Source organism: Gymnogyps californianus, chromosome 1, assembly GCF_018139145.2.
Source record: "Gymnogyps californianus isolate 813 chromosome 1, ASM1813914v2, whole genome shotgun sequence".
NCBI lineage: Eukaryota > Metazoa > Chordata > Aves > Accipitriformes > Cathartidae > Gymnogyps > Gymnogyps californianus.
Window position 1 is genome coordinate 120,027,244 of NC_059471.1, and position 22,150 is coordinate 120,049,393.

At 39.5% G+C, this 22,150-nt stretch overlaps 1 protein-coding gene across 1 annotated transcript in view; it reads right to left on the reverse strand.

Annotated features, from left to right (window-relative positions):
• Window positions 1-22,150, reverse strand: part of EPHA3 (EPH receptor A3) — a 232,470-nt gene that overhangs the window by 194,498 nt on the left and 15,822 nt on the right. The window contains exon 2 of the mRNA XM_050908784.1: window positions 19,520-19,584. The gene's annotated coding sequence lies outside the window, so the exon portion shown is untranslated. The remainder of the gene's footprint in view (window positions 1-19,519; window positions 19,585-22,150) is intronic.

Below are 22,150 nucleotides of genomic sequence, written 5' to 3' on the forward strand. Positions count from 1 at the left end.
AATCTGTGAGAAACTTTTGTGTTTAGTGCCATATAATCCAGATAATTCAGTACCTAATTTTTAATTCCATAAGCTATAACTATGCTCCCAGATTTGGGGGTGGGATGTTACTGGGTTTTTTTAAATTACTAGTAACAGCTCATTTTCCAATGGGAAATTCCTAATAGGAAAGTAGAGCTAACATGTTGGTATATGGCAAGAAGCACCAAAAGGTCAGTTGATCAGCAGAAAATACTTCCTAACACCGACTTTCTGTCATGAAAATGATTCAAATATTCTATCTCCCCATTATTGATTTCATCAAATTACTGAAACAAAGTAGTACGGTTTCCCTAAAGCTTACCTGTATTTCCAGAGCTGGAAATTAAAATGCTGTACATAGAGCTGCCCTTTGCCAACTGCTAGCAGATGTCGGGACTTTTTGTACTGGCTGCCAGTCACGGGAATCAGCAACTTGGGGAACAGCTTTTTATTTCACACTTACACTACTAGAACAATGGTATTTACAAACAGCACAAGGACTATATCTTCTGACATGGACCACTGTCAAAACACAAATGAGAGGCAAAAAAACTGTTCTCAAAAGAAATTCACAAATTCCGAAAGTGCTGGCACCTGAGACTCCTGTTGAATGGTAACTGTGATACCTGCTGGTGCTCCCACCCTCACAATAAAGCAAGACTATTCCACAGCTGAGAGATATCTTTCACTAGCTTAGCACATCAGAACCAAACACAGAAGGAACTAAGTAATAATACATATGAACAAACCCCTCTTCTATAAAATTGGTCTCAAATGCTTGAATCCGAAGTCCTAAATTGGTAAACTGTATTCACAAAAAAATTGACAGAAGAGCCCCTTGCAGATCAAGGTACTGATTACTTCAGAAATTCAAGAGCAGAAACTTCACTTCCATTTCTGTTCTTGGGGACTAGGTACAAGAAGCAGAAAGAGGGGAAGAAAAGAGAGAAATTATGTCTCCATGATGCAATCAATTTCATTCACGTTAAAAACCTAAAATAATACTTTTAATGAAGGGGTAAATCATTCTCACACATGTGTGTGTATGTACCACAGATAATCCGATAAAGTAAAAATCTGCAGAGAAGGAACTCCCACAGCACCCAAACATTAGCATGGCTTTTGCAAATTCCCTAGAAAAGGCAGCCTGCATGTCATCAAACTGCACACACACTTTCCCTGCATACTCAGTTCTCACTCTCCCCCTTCTTGTTTATTGCTTCCTACACAAACATGGAGTCCTTTGCCTTTGCTCCCAGCATCCTTTCCTACCTGCAATATAAGGTGCATTGATGGAGCAAGAATATTCCTCAAAATTTGCTGCTGGAAATCTTTGCATGACAAAATATGCAAGCTGACTCAAAAATGTCATGTCCATGGAAGTTTGAAACCTTAATAAGGAAAGTGAAACATGTAGAAAGATAAATGGACAGACTAAAAACCACTTGCATCCAGAAGAACTCAAGCTGACATTTAAAGACTTAAGTGTGAGAACTAGACTCACATTTACTATGTTCTGTGACCTGCTGCTGAGATCTGAATTCATCTTCATACCACTAGAGTTTAGGAACATTCCTAAAGGAAGATGCTGCTACTTTTGACAGACAAAAGATGCTACCCATGTGGAAAAGGGAGACGTGGTATCTTTTATATTAACAAATTGTTTTATATTTATTCCCGGCATCCACAGAAAAGCCTTCTCATACACAAAACAAGAAAGAAATTTAAAAACTGCTTAAAGAAACCCAAAATAGCAATTTGCCATAGCCAACTGGATTCAGGCAATTCCTGGCTGCACGGATAGATGTAATACCTGTTACACAGCACATACAAGTTCTATGTCATGTTCTGACATCCAGTCCTTTTACAGCTGTGACCATATCATCTTTTTGTCTCTGTCAGAGTCAATTTGGGCAAAAATTTAATTTTCACAATGTATGCATGACACTTAATTAACTACTTTCTTTTAGGGATTTCTCTTCAGCATTCCAGAAACAATCTATCTGTGAAACTACGGCTGAAAGCATCTGAAAATTAATTCATTAAACAAACTCATTATAAACCAAAACTGTCAAGACTTACACAGCTCACAGATAACAAGTATGTACTGTAAGGCTATGAAATGGGGGGGGGGGGGGGGTGTGTTTATACACAGAAAAGGCTGCATACAGTATTAAATGTATGTAACTTTGCACAGTCATCTGTTTTTCAACTACTTTATCAGGCAAGAGTCAGTGTGTGCATGGCTATAAAGCTATCTGCATTTGTGTGACCTTCATAGACAAAAAGACCACAGAGAGCTTCTACTATGTTCATAAAAGTGTAGGCAAAGAACTATTAGAATTTTGCTTTATGTTGTTATACTTTTGACCAGGATTCTGTATTCATTCTACCCATTAAGGTATCTGCTGAACATTGGCAAAAGAGTCAGGTGTTTTTTTTTTTAAAAAAGAGAATTCCCAGCAGCAAAAGCAGTGTTTTGGAATAGCACAGAGGTCTCATAGTTGTTGGTTGTTTAATTACTCTCTTCATTGAGCAACACAGAAACAACAGACTTGAAGATACAGAGCAATGCCAACTGGTTTAAATCCACTGGTAAACTTCTAAATGCATTGTGTCTTAATGTTAAAAATCAGAGCTGATGGTAAATTTTTACTTTATCAACTAAATAAAATTTTATGTGGATGACACAAGGGCAGTTACAATTTGGCGTAGGCATTACTCAACAGGATCCAGCAACTGCTGCCTGCCTGCCTTCTGGTCTCCCACCCCTACCCTCCACTACGCCATTCTCATCCCACAGCTACTTGACATGACCAGTAAAAGGATTCAGCAACTAGCCAGGGAGTAACACCCCAATGATACAATATGAAACTGCTGACAGCTTCTGACAGAATTACAGAGGGCTGCTATGGAAGGAGTCACTGCTCTGAGAGCTGCCCATTGCTCACCTTCACCTTTACCTTTAGGGACCTCCAGGAGCACAGACAGCCCCTTGGAGAGAAAGGAGCATGCTGCCATACAGACCACAGGGCAGGAAGCAAACATGGATTCTCTTCTACTAGTTTAACAAACAGCAAGAAAAAATATTTAATTTGTAAGCCATATGGCTCTCTTTCTCAGTTCACAGCTTGCTCATACATATATTTTAAAGTAAGATTGCATCCTTCATTTTTCTTTTTTCTCCCTCTTCCTGAATGTCCTCTCTTTAGCTCTTCTTCTCCTTAGTCCCATCTCCTTCCTTGCAACATTTGCTGTAGATGTCTATTACATCCTCATTTACTGTTTTCCCCCATATCCCTGCTCCTCTCAGTGCACAAAATGCCAAATGTCACCAAAACAAGCTAATGCTAAACCATTCCCACAGTCAGTTAGCCCAGTATGATCTTTATTGCATTATTCTTGGTTTACACATTTTTAAAGATTTGTGGAATCAAATCCTTTAATTCTTGAAACAATTCTTTAATCTAATTTTGGTTTTATGCAAATCCCATGTTAATTAAATTATCCTGGGTTGTTTCTAAGATCCCTCACTTTTTTATTTTTTTTTTTAATTGGCCCATTCTCTCTCAGATAATACAATATGTCTTTATTATTTATTTTGACCTTTTGGCACTCTTACTTTATTATCAGGTTAATATTGCCATTAACCATTCGATAACCTTTCCAGTTGCCCAGTATACTTTATATATTGCTCACACCACCCATCAGTGATTGCTTATTGCACTTCTGTATTCATTTTCTCTTCACAGCAAAGGCATTTATAGCTGTTTTGAAACAAAATTTCTCTTCAGACACTTATTTCACCTCTGTCCTTTCCAGGCATGACTTTTTCCCACTGAATGTCCGGCACAAAATGCGGTGCCAAAATATAACAGCTTAAATTCATTACAGTTCATCACATTTACAAAACACTACTCATATTTAAGATGACAGAGGTGGGGGGAGGGGGGGGAAGACTACATTAACTAGTATCTTTGTTACTTTCAGTGCAGGAGCATTACTTGCATGAAGCCATATTTCACTCTTAGTTACAATGTAAATCCAACACAATTCCTATGTCTAAAATGGGTTCACAGGTAGGTTAACAACAACTTTAATACACTATGGACCCTAGAGCTCTGTCCAGCCTTCACTTTGTCCAGAGTGACAGACTTGCTAGGATAAAAGTGATTCTGTCTCCTGCTAAAAAAATTAAGAAATTTATCAGGGTAACTCTTCTAGACATCCTTTTCATTATTCCTCTTCTGTTTTTCTACATAAACCTTTTCAACTACCCCACATTGTTAAAAGCGTTCAGACGGGAAGTATCTATGTCAGCTATGGTATTGGTTCTGATGCTCCTTTGGTAGGAAGCAGAGACCTCCTAACATCATCTTGTTATCTGACATATCTAAGATAAAAAGTTTTCTGTCATATATATATTAAGAAGCAGTTGGTCACTTCCCACTCACACCTCCAATATTTTACTCCTATATCACTTTCTTCTCTATCATTAACAGCAGATATTGCAGAAGTTGTTGTTCTTGCATAATTTTCAAATACTATTAATACTCAATGCAATTTTTTACTAGGATGCAGAATCACATTTCAGTGGAAAACATAGTGAGCATGTACATACAACCCTAAAGTGCTTCTCTCTTAAATGCAGAATCACACGCTTGAGATTTTCTAAAGGATGTTAATTGCTAGCAATATAAACATCAACTTACAAACATACATGTATTTCTAAGGCTTTTTAAATTCTATCCATGTATTATGGTTTTATGCAGTAAAACAGAGATGTACATCCTGTGTGGGGTCATACCTATCACTTGCCATTGCACCCCATGTACCATGCCTCAGAAGCCCTCCAAAGGAAGCTTACTAGAACAAGTAATTCCTATGCATGTGATAACTAAGGAAGCCTGGCTTCATACAGATTTTTATCTGGTGCTCATCTGACTATAGGTTTAGGGATGCAGAACTTTATCTAAATGATTTTCCTGAGTTAGACTCTTATAATGGCTGTCCTCCATGTAGATACTGCAATGGTTAATAACTACAGCTTGAGCAGGGCTACTCAACAAAAGGCTCAGTCCTTATGAGATGAAACATAGGAATTAAGTACATTTGAGACCTATGCTGCCTGGCCCCCTCCAGTCAAATGTGGCTGAAATCAGAGAGACAGTCTTCAAAAGTTATTAGGGATGGATGAAAAATAACAGAATTTATAACAGGATTACAAAAACCTACTGCCATAATAGATCAAGGTAAACATGGCAGGATTCAATTCTAATATTGCAACTGTGTAAAATGGTCACTTTTTTCAATTATATATTATCAACATTTTTAGTAATACAGTGTACAGGAGCATGCATCTGTATGCACATACATATATGTTCCACAGATGCATAACCAACACCACAGTTGAAGAATGTCCTCACACTGACAACACATCTTAGAGGATCTTTCAACCTTTGACAGAAGGCTGTCACTAAATCAACTCAAGAATGCTTGTATCCCAAAAGAACAGCTCAGGTATAAGGCAATATAAATAACATTCTTCCAGAATACCCAACTCTGAGAACACACACAGTTAATTCTGCACAATCCATAGTAGAGCACTGGAGAAGACCTCTACACTAGTCCCATCCTACAGGGGCTTCAGGATCCTCCAGGCCTGGCACTCAACTATATCCAGCAAACTCCTCCCACGCAGTTGGTAGAATCTCACTGTAGGTAACAAGAGGAAACAACTGGACCAAAGTATTCACTGGCAAGAAACACAGACAGGAAGATTGGTCTGTTCTTCCTGTAGTGGTGAAGGAGGGAAATTTAACGGTAAAAAGGCAAGCTGAATGGAGTGCTATCACTCAGTTTTGTTTTTCTCTTCCCCTCCCCTGTTGTTTTATAAAAACAATTTTATTTAAAAAAAAAAGAACAGAAATTATAAGCAGACTGTTTCTTGTCAGTTTCCTAGGTCTTTCCTGGATGAGTACCTTTTGCTGAATTTGAACAGGCAAATAAAAGGAAAAGAACTTGTAAGGTTTTAACTCAATATTTCTGTTTTACAGAAGAAAGCAAAGGGAAGATTTGAATCTGTATATTTAAATCAGTTTTTCTAAACAAGACATAACCCAAGAGAAAAAAAAAAGTGCCCTAGTTACTAAATGAATTTGATTCCTAAATAAAACGCATTGCAAGTGGCCATGCCCAAACTTGTTTACATCTGGTCACAGCACTGCCTTTAACTCAACTAGTAAACTAGGTTAAACAAACGTACATCACATTTGACCTGTGTTTGTAAATACCTCTAACATGCATCAGTTAAAATGCATATGGTTTAAAAAAGTTCACTTCCAAACACGTCAGAAACAATTAAATATACATTCTATATTTAACATAAAATAGGATGGCAGATATAATCCTGCAAACTTTTGTACATCAGTCATTGCAAGAGTCCAAGGGCATCTGAACCTTCAGTTCAGATACTTCTTTGCTCCACTGTTGAATTCTTTTCATTTTTAAAAGGACATAAACACAAACAGATGTATACTTAATACAGATTATATACTTAATAACAGATTGTATTACTCTCTTACACCTTCTATATGGAGACCTGCCATTCTTCAAATTAGAACACAACTTCCAGTCAAGTAAAAGTATTTTCTTTGCTCAGTCCTCAAAGTCACTACATTTCAACCTATATAACATAAATTGCAAGCCTTTCACTTTGTGTCTCTATTAATAGTGGTTTAACCAAGTAAATCAGCTCTATGAGTTCAATGCTGCCCTCCACCTTCTAAATCAAGACATTGCACTAGTGCAGTCACATGCAACAACTGAATTTTCAAGATGTAGTATGCCACATATCTATTAGTTTTCCTAAAGTCTTAAGAACACCAACACTCAGCATTTACTTTCTATTTCCAAAATGTTCTCCATTCCTTCAGTTTCTGCTTACATTTTATTTATCAATACTTTAAAATAAAATCACAAACTCTTCAGGAACTCAGAAGTGGGATAGTCCACAATCCACCCTTTGCTACAGCACGAGACAGACAATGCATAGCCTTCTCTTAAAACACTATGTAAATTAAAGATGTGACAGTACTGACATTAAGTAAGTGGTTTGTTCCAAGATTTGGTAACTGCTGTCTGCCCATCCAATCCCCTCCTCTGTGCTTTAAAGCCAATATGACCGATTAGTCACATGTGTACTTTGGAGATACCTCCAGTTAGTTCCCAGTCTATAAGAGAATACTAATTCAGGAGTCCTATAGTCCTGGCAAATCAGTCACATAGTAGAGGGGAAGTTTCCACCTGGGCTGCACTTTTATTTTGTGCGCTACTTAACCACCCCTGCCTGTCCTTCATCCACATAGTACTTTTCTACCAATCTTATTAACGTTCACCCCTCTGGATGTTTTCATTGTAAGAGGATGTTCTAATCTGAAAACCATTTACTTCTGAATATACGCTGCTGAATTACAGTGCCATCAGGCGAAGTGCAGCTCAGCTTCTCCTCTAAACATTTCTTCAGGCTAAAACACTTCTACATAAATGCTCCACAGTTCAAACATTTATTACCAGGTTTCAGAGTAAAATTAAATTACCATCATGGATATGTTATGTTTATTAATAAAGTGTCACAAAAATATTAGTGAAAGTTAAACAGGTAACACAAGGATATCAGGGAACATAAACGCTCAAGTTCCAGTAGCAACGTTTGCTTTGCCAGGTTACACATCCCGTAAGTTTGATGGAATGCATTGCACATTAAGTATCAAACTACACGGCCAGGAAGAAAATTAACTTCTGAAGTTCTGGTTGGGATTTTAATTTTGCATTAAGTGAAAAGTGGAAAAGCAAGAATCCTGTTTGTTTGAACTTCTAGTAAATATTTACACAGAGGTTCATGAAGGCAGAGTTTTGAACAGATGACAGGCACAAATGTCATTGAATCAATCTCTGCAATATGAAGGAAGGAGTCAGAGTCACAGGGAAGCTAGGAGTTAACCCAAGCTCTCTCCCTCCCGCAGAAGCCAAAGGGTCCTGCCTTTCCTCTAGAACATGAAGGTTGTTGTGGCATCTTTATTCCCTACTGTCACATGGGAAAGAAGCTCCAAGTCTTCCAGATGGAAGGCAGCAGGAATAACTCCACAAGCAGTTTAAATCCAGGTTGCTTTCTGCAGATTTCAGTCTTGATTCTTCACTCACTCTCACACCGAACACCTCTCTCCACATAGGCTTTGACTGTTTAATGTCATTCTACCCAGAGTTCTCATCTTCAGTTCAGCTGCCATTACCGCCTTCGCCCTCTTTTTTTGTGCCCTATTCATGCTCAGGAAACATGTTTGCCTTTTTTTTAAAAAAAGAAAGCACTCTAATCCAAAAAGCACTCCTGCTACCAAAACTTAAACAAATAAAATCTCCCCTTCAGGCAGAAAATACAAGCTTAAAATTTTTCGCTATCATGGAAAAAGCTCTTAAGATCAGAAAAGGCCTTGAAAACATTCAGATTCTAGACAAACATGTCTCCCATTATAAGACCTTTTGGATAACAAGCTAGTATAGGACCAGACTTCTCATTTTTAGGAGCTGTGGAGAAGTAAACCATACTATGCTGTTATCTTCTCTTTCCAAGAAATCTCAACTCCTCCAGAACCCATTTAGCTTCTACTTGTCAAATCCCTGGGTAGTAAAAGGAATGTAAAATAAAATATAATGTTGCTTGTGAACTGTTTCTAGACTGAAAAACTTGATCAGTTACATAGATAAGGCACCTACAGTCTTACTTCATCGCATTCTTGGATTTTTTCTGCCATCCTAGTAGAGGTTTTCCACTGTCCATCTTGACCAGTTAAGGAAGCTAGTATGGCAATGAGCATGCCATCATACCTAATAAGACTGCTCAATACCAACACAGTTAGAGGACAAAAGCACATGATGTGAGGAAGCAGGGATTGTTCAGTCTTGTAAAAAGAAAAAGCTAAGGAGTGATGTAATTATAGACTGCAACAACTTGAAAGGGACTTAACACAGTCAAGCTCTCCTCAGTAGCGGCAGATGGTGAAAGAAGAGAAAACAGCCACAAACTGTGTCTTGAGAGATTCAGATTAGGTATCAGGCAGAATTCTGTCCACTAGAAGCCTGTGCAGCATTGAAACAGGCTGTCTGGAGGGGCTGTGGTATCTCCATCCTCAGAGGCTTCCTAGACTCCGCTATCCAAAACAATAGCTGTTGACCTGATACAATGTTAGCAATAGTCCTGCACTGAGCAGCAGATGGGATGGACTAGATGGCCTCCTGGCAACTCTTCCAAACACCATTTTATTATTTCTCTGATAATCTACATCTCTGAAACTGAGACACATTTCAGTATCAAACTTTAAAAAAGATTCTAAGTGAAAAGTAGATTCTGATTTATGCCATTCTGCAGCCTGATCCATAACCAACACTAACATTATCAACCTCTCCCATCAGTCACAATTTTTGAGCAACATCAGAACTTGAAACAAGTTAATTCACCACAATTTTTTTGTCAATATCAATGAAGTCTAAATAGGCACTAATTAAAGGATTGGTGGTCAAAATCTACCTGTAATGTTCTAAGATAAACAATTCATAAAGGATCCAAAACCCCTAATTCCTACCATTCCCTAGCTTTTCTGTACAGAAAGCACTGTATGTGAATGTTGACATTAATTTAGAAACTAAGCTTCAGCTACTGTAAACAGTAACTGTCCTGTAGATTTAAAAGATTCACTTCAGGTTTAGGTTTTTACTTTGTTTAAAAACAAGAACATAGAGTAATTCAAATTTTTTCCCTGGAGCCTAACTAAAATCAATTGTCAGGCCCTTGAGGAAGGATGGTGTTGACTGCCCCTACTTGCCTAATGCAACAGCACACAAACCACACAGCAGCACAGCACTCATCCATACGTACATGTGCTAACAGACAACTAGCAATCTTTCTGTGTGTCTTAATTACCCTTTGGGGCCTCTGAAAATCCAACAGCTGGAAATAAAGTTCTAGTCTGAGAGACATGGAGGAATAGCAGTTAGGCAGGGAAAACTAACACACAGATGCAAGGACCAAATGTCACGGAGTAAAACTCACAGATTTCATCACCATATTATGTATAAGATAGTATCTACACACAGTGCAAAGAGCCCTTAACCCCAGCATATCCTTCATAGAGCTCAACCACTGATTAAAAGCAGAACACAAGTATGAAACATGCATTTCACCATAACACCTTCCACTCCCAACCAAATCCAGTACACGAGGAACTGAAATATCGGCCGCTTGCTATGTTCTGGAGCTGGACAGCATACCTAAAGGGAACCACAGCAGCTGCCTAAAAGGACGTGGCAAGCCTAACCATGCGGGAGCCAAAAGGTGCCGGCCATCGGCCCATGCCCCGCCATTGCCCGGGGGGCCGAGCGTCGCTGGCAGGCACAGCCCGCCCCAGCCCAGCCCAGCGCAGCGCAGCGGGCGGCGGAGGGCCGCGCTGAAGGAACAGCGCCACCTGCCGAGCCGCCCGCGCCGCTCCCGGCGCCGGGACGCGCCGCGGGCACGGGGCGGCCGGCCGGCGGGGAAGATAGGAGCGGGGAGGCCGGGGGCGCTGGGCCGTTTCGCTGGGAGGGAGCCGTGACAGCCGTGCTGTGCGAGCTGAACCCGCGCCTCTTCTTCGCTTTTGCATAGTACTAACAGTACTAGCAATAGGAGGGCCGTAACAGAAGTGCGAAGTGTTAACTGAAACGTTGTCCTAGCGCCCCGCGCCCCCTCCCCCCCCCCCCCCAAGTTTTTAACCCTCCCCCAAGGTCGCCCGTGGCCTCCCGGCAAGGGAGCAAACCCAGTGGAATCCCACCGTCGCCCGAGGGGCTTGACCGCGTCCGCCCGGCCGGGCTGCGAGAGGAACGGGGTTAGGCGGGTCAGCCGCCCCGCCATACTCCTCCTGAAATGCACCTCCCGGACGGAAACCGCAACGCCTGACCGAAACCTCCGCGGCGCTCCTTCCCGATGGGCGCCCTCACCCCCCGGGGAAGCCTGCCGCGTGTTTCACAGCGGCCCCACGGCTGGCAAAAGGCCCTGAACGCCGCCGGGGTGCCGCTGAGGGGGGGGCCCCGCGTAACGGCCAGCCCTGCGCGGGACCGCCGCCCCAACGGCCACAGCTCGCGGCGCCGTTTGCGCGGTAACGGCCCGCAGGCTCTGAGAGGGAGGGAGGTCCCGCACGGGCCTTCGCCCCGGTGTCCCCCGTCCCTCCCCGGTGCTGCTCACCTGTCCTCCAGCCGCGGGACCAAGCCTGGCGTTGGCCGCAGCCCCGCCGCCGCCCGGGGCCGAGCTGCCGGCGGCGCGGGGAAGGGAAAGCGCTCGCCCTGCCGCCTGCGGCCGGCCGCCGGCCCGGGAACCCGCGCACCTCCTGACATCGCTCCCCTCGGGGAGCGCAAGGCCGCTTCTCCCCGCTGCTGCTTCTCACGTTTTCGAAAGGCTAACAGGAAGGCTTGGGAAAACGCCCTGGAGAAGTTAAAGTGTGCGAAATTAGGAAATGAATTAACAGAATCCTCAGGCTCTTTTCACAAACAACTCTGAGAGATTGGGGGAAAAATTAAGCAACATGTGGGTCTGCTGCCTAGAAACTACTGCCTTCTCAGTCTCGCTATTTCAGCGTAAGAGCCAGCAAGCCATCAGTGCACTTACACACCTACTTTCCCATGCGTTTTCAAAGAACAATTTTAAATTGTAGAAAACACTATTCTACACGGACAATCATTTCACACTGAATATTTTCAGAAATTTTGGGGGAAAAAATAATATATATATATCCAGAATAAATTACCTACCAAAACTATTTAGACCATAAAAAAAATAATGCACAGCCACAGCAAAGCTATCAGGCGAAAATGTTTATGGGCATTTTTAACTGGAGACTGTAGTTACTTTTCTTGTCGTCTTGATGTTATAAAAACAGTCTTAAAATCGACTGTAGTGTGCCCCTGTGATAAATAATGTTGCATTTCATGACAGTTACTGTATTTAATTTGTTCTATTCTGGTTTATGCTAACAAATTCAGCACAAAAAAACCTGAATAAAATTATAAAGTAAGCATTTCTTTACAAAGGGAAAAATATCTCATGGCGATCAGGCCATTTGAGAGAACTTCTCACAAATGGCCTGCGTTTATGCTGACAGAAATAAAATTCTGCCCATGAGGAGAATGATGTCGTTTCTAAGCTTTGAAAGTTAAAAAGAAAAATTGGAAGCTGAAGTATCTGCAATTCCAACTCTAAATAAGATCTTTATTTAACTTTTGGAATAGAAGCCAAAACTTGCTTTTTTTTTTTTTTAATTTGAAACCACAGAAAACTGATACCAACCTTCAGCAACCTATTACCAGTAAGTAAAATGACTGATGAGGCTAATGAAATATGGAGGGGGTTTCCATATTTTTCATTATAAAAAAATGGTACAAGGACACTGCACTTATTGTACATTTAGCTTTTTGTTGTTGTTGCAATTAGATTTTTTTTTAAATAGAAGTCTCATAATTTGAAGTGACATGGTAAAAATGCTAGTTTCAAAAGAAAGAGAAAAAAACGCTTTCTCCCTCCCTTAATGATGATCACAGAATAGAAATTAGCACACTTTTTACTTTATGTCATGTTAAAAGCTGTTTTTAAAATGTACCAAAACACAGTACCGTTATGATCACATTGAATTTTTCATATGAATGCAATACAGACTACAATTATCAAAACAACACATCTGAAGAATATCACAGTGCTCCACATTTTAAAAAGGCATTTCTTTCTGGTAACTATTCATAACAAGAGACAGGCATAAATATAATTCTGAAGTAATACGCGTGATCTCCATTTTTTTTGCAAATCATTTCCCCCATTTGTTTAGTCAACTCCACCTAATTTTTTTTTATTTAAACTTCCATTTTAAATGCATGCTTAATGCAAGCAGCTGAAGATAGTGCGCAGATGAAACACAAGTCAAAGCCAGCTAAAGTACACCAAAAGTACATTCTACCCTTGACTGCTTGCATACTCTGAAGACATCAGAGTATGAAGACATTTCTTCTCTGAAGACATCAATAAAACTTTCATATTATGTTCAGAAAGCAGTACTAAGCAATGTTGTCATCAGTTTAACAATATTCATATAATTAAAATAATCATCTGGCATATCTCATAGCTTTATATTGCCAAAAGTAATACCTATCAGAAAGGGGAAAAAAGTACAGCACAAATAAATTTATTTTTTGTTATGTTCAGATTTCGTGTAAAAGCAGCACCCACAGGCTGAAGAAACCACCGTTGCATTCTGATTAAAGGATCTGAGTGTGAATGAAGAGATTTTAGTTCAAAAGAGGCAGATTTTTAAATGTCCCTCTCCAAAGCAAAATCATTCACTTCACAGTAATAAAAATAAATTCAAATTGTTTTCTTCCTACTAGAATAAAACTAAGTCTAAAAACGAGAAATAGCACATGCTTGATTACAGAAAATTGGAGGTGAAGGGAAGAACTTATGAAAGCTGTTGTAAAAGTGCTCTTATTTTTTAACAGTCTCTTTCATTATTTTGAAAAAAGGAGAATAAAATGAAACAAAGATACTTTCAGTGCACCTCAAAAGCAAATATCTTGGGGGGGGGGGAATAGAGCATATTAACCAAAAAAATTACTTTCTCAATCAGCCATTCAGTGTAAGACAAAACAAAGTCTATGATTCACACTAAGGAAACGCCACTGCTAATTAATAGGAAAAATAAAGTGTATAATAGCATAACATGCCTGTTTTCATTTTGGAAAAAAGTACTTAATTTTTTATTTTACAAAAATACCTTTCACTTTCAATCTTTTCTCTAATACCAAGTGTTTGATATCATTTGTTTTACTTTGAAACTCTTTTTCACAACCACCTGGTGTTTTTGGTAATACTCCCCACTTCAAATACAGTATCACTTAGAAGTTGACAAGATAAGTTTGGTGTCTCAGGCAAAAAATGAATACAGACTGAGATGTCAATCAGTATCAAAAGAAAATGAAAATTAGGTTGTTTCATAAATTTTTGTATTTGTTGGCCAGTTTCAAGTTTTTTTGACAGCTCAGCTGTCCTAAGATTCTGCAGTGGTGTGAAAATAAGAGACATGTAGGGAAGAGAAACTTTCTGTGTGCCCAGCTGAGGGGACGATTGAAGCATGACACCAGGAAACCCACTGGCATTAAGGACCTCCTGCAAAAAAACCTTCAATCACAGGGTGCAATTAACCGCAAGACACAAAGCTGCAGGAAAACAAACCTCATTATTTCCACTGCTCATGGAAATACTTATTAATCTTGAAAATGTCTTCCATATAAACAGGGAAACTTCTCATTCACAGTGGCCTGAATAACTGATTCTTGAATGCAGTCTACCTTAATCACAGGCAAAATGTAACTCTGCACAAGTTCTCCTCTACCTTCATCTAGTCACAAGGGATACCCAAATCCTTATTTAGTGAGACTCTTCTGCAGTCACTGTGTCCATGAGTACTGCGTTCAGCTCTGGGGCCCCCAACATAAGAAGCACATGGACCTGTATCAGTGGGCTGGAGCACCTCTCCTATGAAGACAGGCTGAGAGAGTTGGGGTTGTTCAGCCTGGAGAAGAGAAGGCTCCAGGGAGACCTTGTTGCAGCCTTCCAGTACCTAACAGGGGGCTTATAGGAAAGCTGGAGAAGGACTTTTTACAAGGGCATGCACCGATAGGACAAGGGGTAATGGCTTTAAACTGAAAGAGGGTAGATTTAGACTAGATGTAAGGAAGAAGTTCTTCACTGTGAGGGTGGTGAGGCACTGGAACAGGTTGCCCAGAGAGGTTGTGGATGCCCCCTCCCTGGAAGTGTTCAAGGCCAGGTTGGATGGGGCTTTGAGCAACCTGGTCTAGTGGAAGGTGTCCCTGCCCATGGCAGGGGGGTTGGAACTAGATGATCTTTAAGGTCCCTTCCAACCCAAACCATTCCATGATATCCTACAAAAAAAGGCCAAAAAGTTTTTACAGTGCCACACATTAGCCGACTATTGAAACCAGAACAAACGCAGCCAGGGAGACTGCCACTGTCATGGGTAGGCAGTAATACAGTCTAATGTGACAAACTACTTTCAGGCTTTTGAAAAGTAAGAAAGGAGGCATTTTCCTCATTTTCACTTGGATTTTTGGATTCTAACCCAATTTTGGTTGATGGAAAAACTCTCATTAATCTCAGTCACGCATGCTCTAGCCTTCCTAGCACAACACAAACTATTACAGAAGCAGGGAATGTTATCCTTCTCTAATACTTACAAACCAGTTTCCATTACTGATATGATCAGCTTGCTTTGTTCAAATAATCATGAGAGTGACCACCAAGAAAAAGCAAAGTTATTCACAACAGATTTTCAAAGCACTTCAGCGTACAGTCGGCAGCTCAAGTACGTGCCTAAAAGTTTAAGGTACTGAGCATGGCCAGCTCTCAAAGAAGTCAGATGTTTCTGAAGAAACTCAGGGACCTAGAAAACTGTCACGATTAAAGACAATATCTTTATTTCCCAACCAGTCTTTTAAAATTTTGCCAGCAGTTTACTAACTTTGGTCACGTACAGAACACGTTGCAGTTAGGGGTTTTTGTTTGGTTTTTGGCTTCTTTTGGTTTTTGGTTGTTTTTTTTTTTTTTACAATTATCTATTACATGACAGTAATAAATGCCAGAGCATTCTTTTCTCTAGCTACAAGAAAAACAAGATAAGCATAATTTCTCTGTTACTTTTGCACTGACTATGTAAAAAAAAAAGTGCCCAAAAATTTCAAGTCCATAAATATGAGTAATAAACATGTAAAGATCAAGTCACAATTTGAGTGACTGCAGAACGATGTACTGTGATTATGTCACAATTTTTTTTTTTTTCCAAACTTCCCAAAGAACATGGAGCTAGAGTCAAATTAGATACATCTTTCTTACTAAAAAAAATGATGCTGAAACCAATACAACTACTCGCATGAATATGCAGAGCGGGATTTAGACTGTACTCTTTTTGTCCTGTATGAATTATCCATCACATTTCTATTGTATATTATTAAAGTGACTTGCTTTTTTATCCTCCCAACCCCCACATCTGTGCTGCTGTAATTTACGTGAATTGCAGTTAATGATCACTTGCATTATGCTTAATCAGCATATCAATAATATACTCTGCACAGACTAAGTAGCTCTTCTTTCTTTCCCCTTTAATGAAATCTATAGAAATGGAACTGGTATTTGACTGATTGGCATTACAAAAAGGTTGCCTAGGCAGGTGCTGGAGATGGTAGTATAGGATACAGGCCTTGTGGCTGCTGCCAATCACGCTCAAGCATCAGCAAAGCCTGCTATTATATTTTTTTAATTCCGTTGCCTTGCTATCTAGAGGGGCCGATGTTTTGTACTTAAGGGACTTTAATGAGCTTGACCAGATCAGTGTTACTGATGCCAAAACTATGGCTGTGTGGGATGGTTCAAGGAGAGATCACATTCTTACAGGGTGATATTATTAACCATGGTCTAAAACACTGCCATTAGAGTGTTCTTATGTGGGATACAGAAATCCTTGAATACAAATGAGCTATAAATCTTAACATGAATATTCAGGAATTTCTGGAAAGCTGTTATTATATATATGCCTAAGTTGAGGCAGACATAAAAGAATAAAGAAGAACCATTGAATGCTGAAAATGACAACCAATCAATTTGGGTCATTTTGCCAGAAATTAATCAATATCATGTATCAATGAGATAAAATTATTAACCTAGTAAGAGGTTTATTAAACACTTCAGCTAAATTATTTTTAAAAATTCTGTAAGTCACCAGCCTTAGTATACTGACATTTATGGCTTCAGATGAGAACACTGCTGCATGCTGGAGAAGAACTGGCACAACACCAATATTCTCATTTGTGAATCACAGCCTCAAGTGTAGCTCTATTAGCTTTACCTTGTAAATCACCACTATGCTATTAGCAATCTTTCAATATGATGTGACATCTTTATTATAATGTTTTTCCACTAAAGTTTAAGTTCATATTTTAGTTAGCTCAGAGACAGTTGCAGCCATATTTACCAGCTTTAATTAATTGACTATAAATAAAGGGCTGTAAAAAAGAGGAGTCTCTTTCACATGATGTTCAAGTTGTCATCGTTTTACAGCAAAATGCCAATTCAGATAGGATAAATGTTACTATTTCTATACTTTACATTCATGTTTCAATATGTAAGCTTAAAATTTCACAGTATTTTGAAGGCTACAGTTCAGAGTCTCAGTTCTCTTACAAAAACACTCACAGTACATGATCTACATTAATTTACTACCACACGATTTTTAACTAAGAATTTCATTAACTTGTAGGAACATCAGTACAATTCCGTGATTTACTTTGGCTTCGATATCCACGGATATTACAGTAAACAGGAACAGCATGCACAGACACACACAAACAAGTTGTGCTGGATTTACCTGACAAAAACTTGCAGAAGCTAATAAAACTGCTTTGAGAGATCTGGGGGCCCTTTTTGGTGGGGTAATGTAGCACATCTGTTTTTCTTATAGCCCCCAAGATACCCTGTATCATTCCCTACCAACTACTTTAGGCATCCAAGGCAAGAGAGGCACAGCTGCAGGGAGCAGAGCAGCAGATCTGCACAGCTGCAAGGAGATGAACAGAGCAGAAGAGTAAAGCAGAGGAGGGCAGGGCAGCTGGGAGAGGCGAGGGGAAAAAAGGCTTTGCAAAAACAAAAAAAAATACCAAAAAAAACCCCACAAAAACCCACAAAAAAAAATGCAAGCAAAGACAAAAAAACCTGATGAGCTAGACATTGCTGGAGAGTTCCCTCTTGGACATCCTGTTTATAGAGGTTTCTTATTGGGAAAAGTCAGCAGGAACAGCCACTAGAAAGAAACATGAACCCTCTTCCCACTTCTTCCCCATGAGAATGGAACAAGTTGTTCAGAGACACAGAGAGAGATCCATGTATAAACTCAAAAAATAAACCAAGCCTTAATCCTTAAATACTGCTAGACACCTGCATAACACTTAGTATCAAGAAGGCACTACTTAAATATTAACAACTGAATCCCATAAGGCAGAGATGCAAAAGTACTGTTACCACTGCAGAAGTGATAAAGGTGAAGTAACAGCCTGCCCAAAGCCACAGAAGAATCAAAAAGCGAATGTTCACGATCCTACAAACCAACCAATGAGCAAATACCTGCCAACGCTGAGGATTCAAAACGCAGTTGGTTTGGAAAAAGGACAGTGGCTGGACTCTTAGCTAGCAACTCCTCCCCCTTATCGAGACTAGAGACAACATTTCCCAAGGACTTAGACGTGGCAGTACTCTCTGGCAGAGGTTTACTCGTTGGGTAGAAGACACAGGCAGACAGAGACACATGAAAACTTCTAGGAGTTGTCATCCTAAAGGTAGAAAACCAAAATAAGACTGCCATAGAGGAAGGAAACAAAGCACTTTAAGGGCACAAGTGACAGGACAGCAAGAGAAGGAGCCACAGGTCTTCGAGTGCCTTCTTTCAGCAAAGACTTGATGGCACAGCCTTCTCTGAGTGCACGGGAAGCTCCAGACACCAGGGCTTCAGCCTGCCAGGTGTTTTTTTTTTGTTCTGGGGACAGAATGCAGGAATGCAAGAGTCTCCTTGTGTATCTGCACTATGCAATGTAGAAAGAGAGTAAGGGGTTGTTCCTACACACAAATACACATGCACATTCCACAGAGACAAGACATTGGGGAGTGACCAGATATCAGCACCACTGGACGGCTATGCACTGATATAAAGTCATCAAAAATTTTAAAGAGACTGGTGGCAAATGCTATGTAAAAATGATGAAGTTAGTAAGTTCGAAAGCACAGATGCTCTAAGACTGCACTTTTCCAAATAGAACATCTAGTTTCATTAGATCTGGATACAAGGTAAATAAATAAAAAAACCCCAACCCTCAAGAACATTTAGACATTTCTTTAATAACATTTTAACTCATAAGTAACAATACTTGAACAATTCAGCACAAAAGTTATCAAAGAAGTACTTACATCACCTGCTTATGTCCACACATTTTTCACCTTCCACTACTTCCATCTGAATAAATTAGCAAGTAATAATATGAAACAGTCCCATGATATCTTTTAGAAATGCATACTGCAATAGAAGAAGGAACAGTACCTAAAGAGGACTATTTTTTTTGTTCAATACACCTCTTGCTTTCATTTTCTCCAATAAGAGTGAGCTCTTCCTGGGGATTACATGCAGTGCGATGTATGTTCTAATGAGAAGGAACCATAGCTATGTAAGCTATATATTGCAAGTTTAAAGCAGACTATTTTTGAAGCTCCAAAGAACCAGCGCTATTGCACAGTGTCCTCTGAAGAGGAAACAATGGTTAAATAGCACACTGGTCTGTAGCAGCACTTTTCCATTTCACAGTCTGGTGAACTCACCCCATGTGATGGGTAGGAGATCCAGCCCAGCTCCCCTTGAATTGTTTTTGAATCCAGCAGATTAACTACAAAAGAAGACAAAATGAAGAGGAATGAGTTTCATTTGCCTCTGTCCAGTTAACCTCAGTTACCCGTACCAAAAGACATGTTTATTTGGGGACCTTGTGAGCAGTTGATTTGTTCAGGTGGCCTGGCAGTTAGCTACAAAGAAGAAAGAGACAGACAAAGGAAAAAGATCTTCTTGTTTATCTTAAAACGTGGTATGAACAGCAGACGAGGGAACTTTTCAAAACAAAAAAAGTGACAAAAAACAAACAACGGATCACTGGCCAAATTAATTACAGCAGGGGGTGGGAACAGAGCGCTTCTATCAGCTGCACAAACTACAGTGTTTTCCCCTTGGACGCCTGAAATTTGGGTCAATGCATCTAACTACATAGGTGAGATCTGAATATTTTAATCATTATATTTTAATCATTATTTGATTAAAGGCCTGTGTTTGGCATATATAATTTTCTCAGAATACAGGAATAAATAATGAATGCTGATTAAAGTCTTTCCCGCAGTTCGTTCTTCCTTCTGATCTAATTTGTTCTCAAATTGTCTTGCAGTAGTGAAGTGTTTTCTAAATGTCATGTGTAACACATTAGATACAAAAGTAATTATTTACAATGTTACAAGTTCAGACACCCTACTTTTAAAGAGAGCCATCAATTCATTGCTAATCTTGCTGTTATCTTTTTTTTTTTGAGGCATGCAACAATTTTCAGAGTAAGAAGGAAGATTTTATTTGTAAACAGTCTGATACAGACATTTTCCAGCCAATCAAATCACAATGTCTTTATACTGATTTTAAAACATGACAGGTATTCAAAATAAATCAACTAATACAAATTAAAGGATGATATTCTTTGGTATTTACTTACTTGTTTTTTACAAGCACAAAAATAAATTCTGTTCCTTATCCTGGCCATATAGTCTCCAAGTGCTTAATCACACAGTCCCCTAACTAACCATTTCTTTATTAACATGAAGCAGAACAGGTGAATTGATACAAAGTCTCAAACAAAAAAACAGCCTCTATATAAATACAAACCAATGAAGTATTAGTACACAACGTGACAACACTGTTTGCAACTGCACCAATCTGTGCACCTTCAATATTTATTATCTGCAATTTGGGCTTGCTTTCCTTGTCGTGTCTGCCCCCCTCCTCCCCCCCCATTTTTTTTCCTTCAATATGGAAATTACTGACAATGAGAAAAGAAATAAATCCCATCATATGCAAGGGGATAACACCTGAGAAAGATGGATCTATTAGAGGTGGCCACTGTAGCAATCTGAGCAGCTTCAGTTTCTATTTGTAAGCCTGAAGGGTTGTCACTGCTCCCAGAACCAGATGGTCTGGTTATTGGTGCTCAGAGAAAATAAAAGAATAGGACTAGGAAGGGAAAAAATGAGGCAAATTATCTATGAATCTGCTAAGTTAAGCTATTTGTATTATTTCATCATTCTCCTTTTAATTGCTGTTTAATTTTGGACATCACTTAAAAAAAAAAGAGAGCTATGAAGGCATTATTTTTCCTGTTATTGGGATGTACAGGAGGAGACACAGCAGGGAAAAACAGGTGTACAGTATTAGAAATAAGATCATGTTATAAACAACCATAAATGTACACATTTGTCCACATTTGTGTGCACATGCATTTGCATTGTATATATGTATATATGCAGTGCTATACTACCATGAATGAGCTACTTTGCCACCTATGTGAGGAAAAATGTTTCCCCCTGCAGTTATACACCCCTTTAAAAGAAAACAACAGTATTGAATTTTTACCTACATCAATAAACAAAATATCTTTACTAATCTTACAGAAAGAATATAATCCAGTATTATATATTTCTTAGCTGTGAATTTATCAATAATGAAATTCTCAATCACCTACACAAAGAAAAATCAGTCAGTCCTTTATTGAGTGCATAGGGCCCTAGGCAGACTATTCCGAAGCAAGGTTTGCATCTATAAAAAGGAAATACTAATAAAAATTCAAAAGGAAAAAGTGCACTTCTTGCTTTTGTGACTACAAATTCCCACAGATTATGGATCTCCCGGGATAAGACAGATATGTTTGCTGTGCATCTGCAATACATGGTGGTGAAGGAAGTATGACTTCTAAGGTAAATTACTTGGCAAAAAGTTGTCAAGGCAAATCACTCAGGAGTAAACTTAAGTAATATATTTATTCTTTAAGAATGAGCTTCTTGAAAACATGACTGCAGCAACTCTGAAATTTATGAATTCAGTCCAAATTCATCAGTCTCATCTGGAAAAAATAAACAGGCAATAGACTCACAACCTGGTGGTAGCTTCCTTCTCCGGACTTGCCAAGCCGCCTAGCAGTTACAGCGTGCCCTTGAGGTGCAGAAGATCAGCGTTCAGCATCACTGTCCGTATCTCTCTATGCCACATCCATAACAGTCAACTCCCTACTGCCTGCCTATCTCTCAGAGCAGGTTTACCAGATTACCACATACTCCTATACAGGAAGCACTCACAGGCATTACGGTAGAGCCATGGGGGACAATTAAATATTCAGTGCAAGCCATGTGTGCCCCATGACAGGTAGA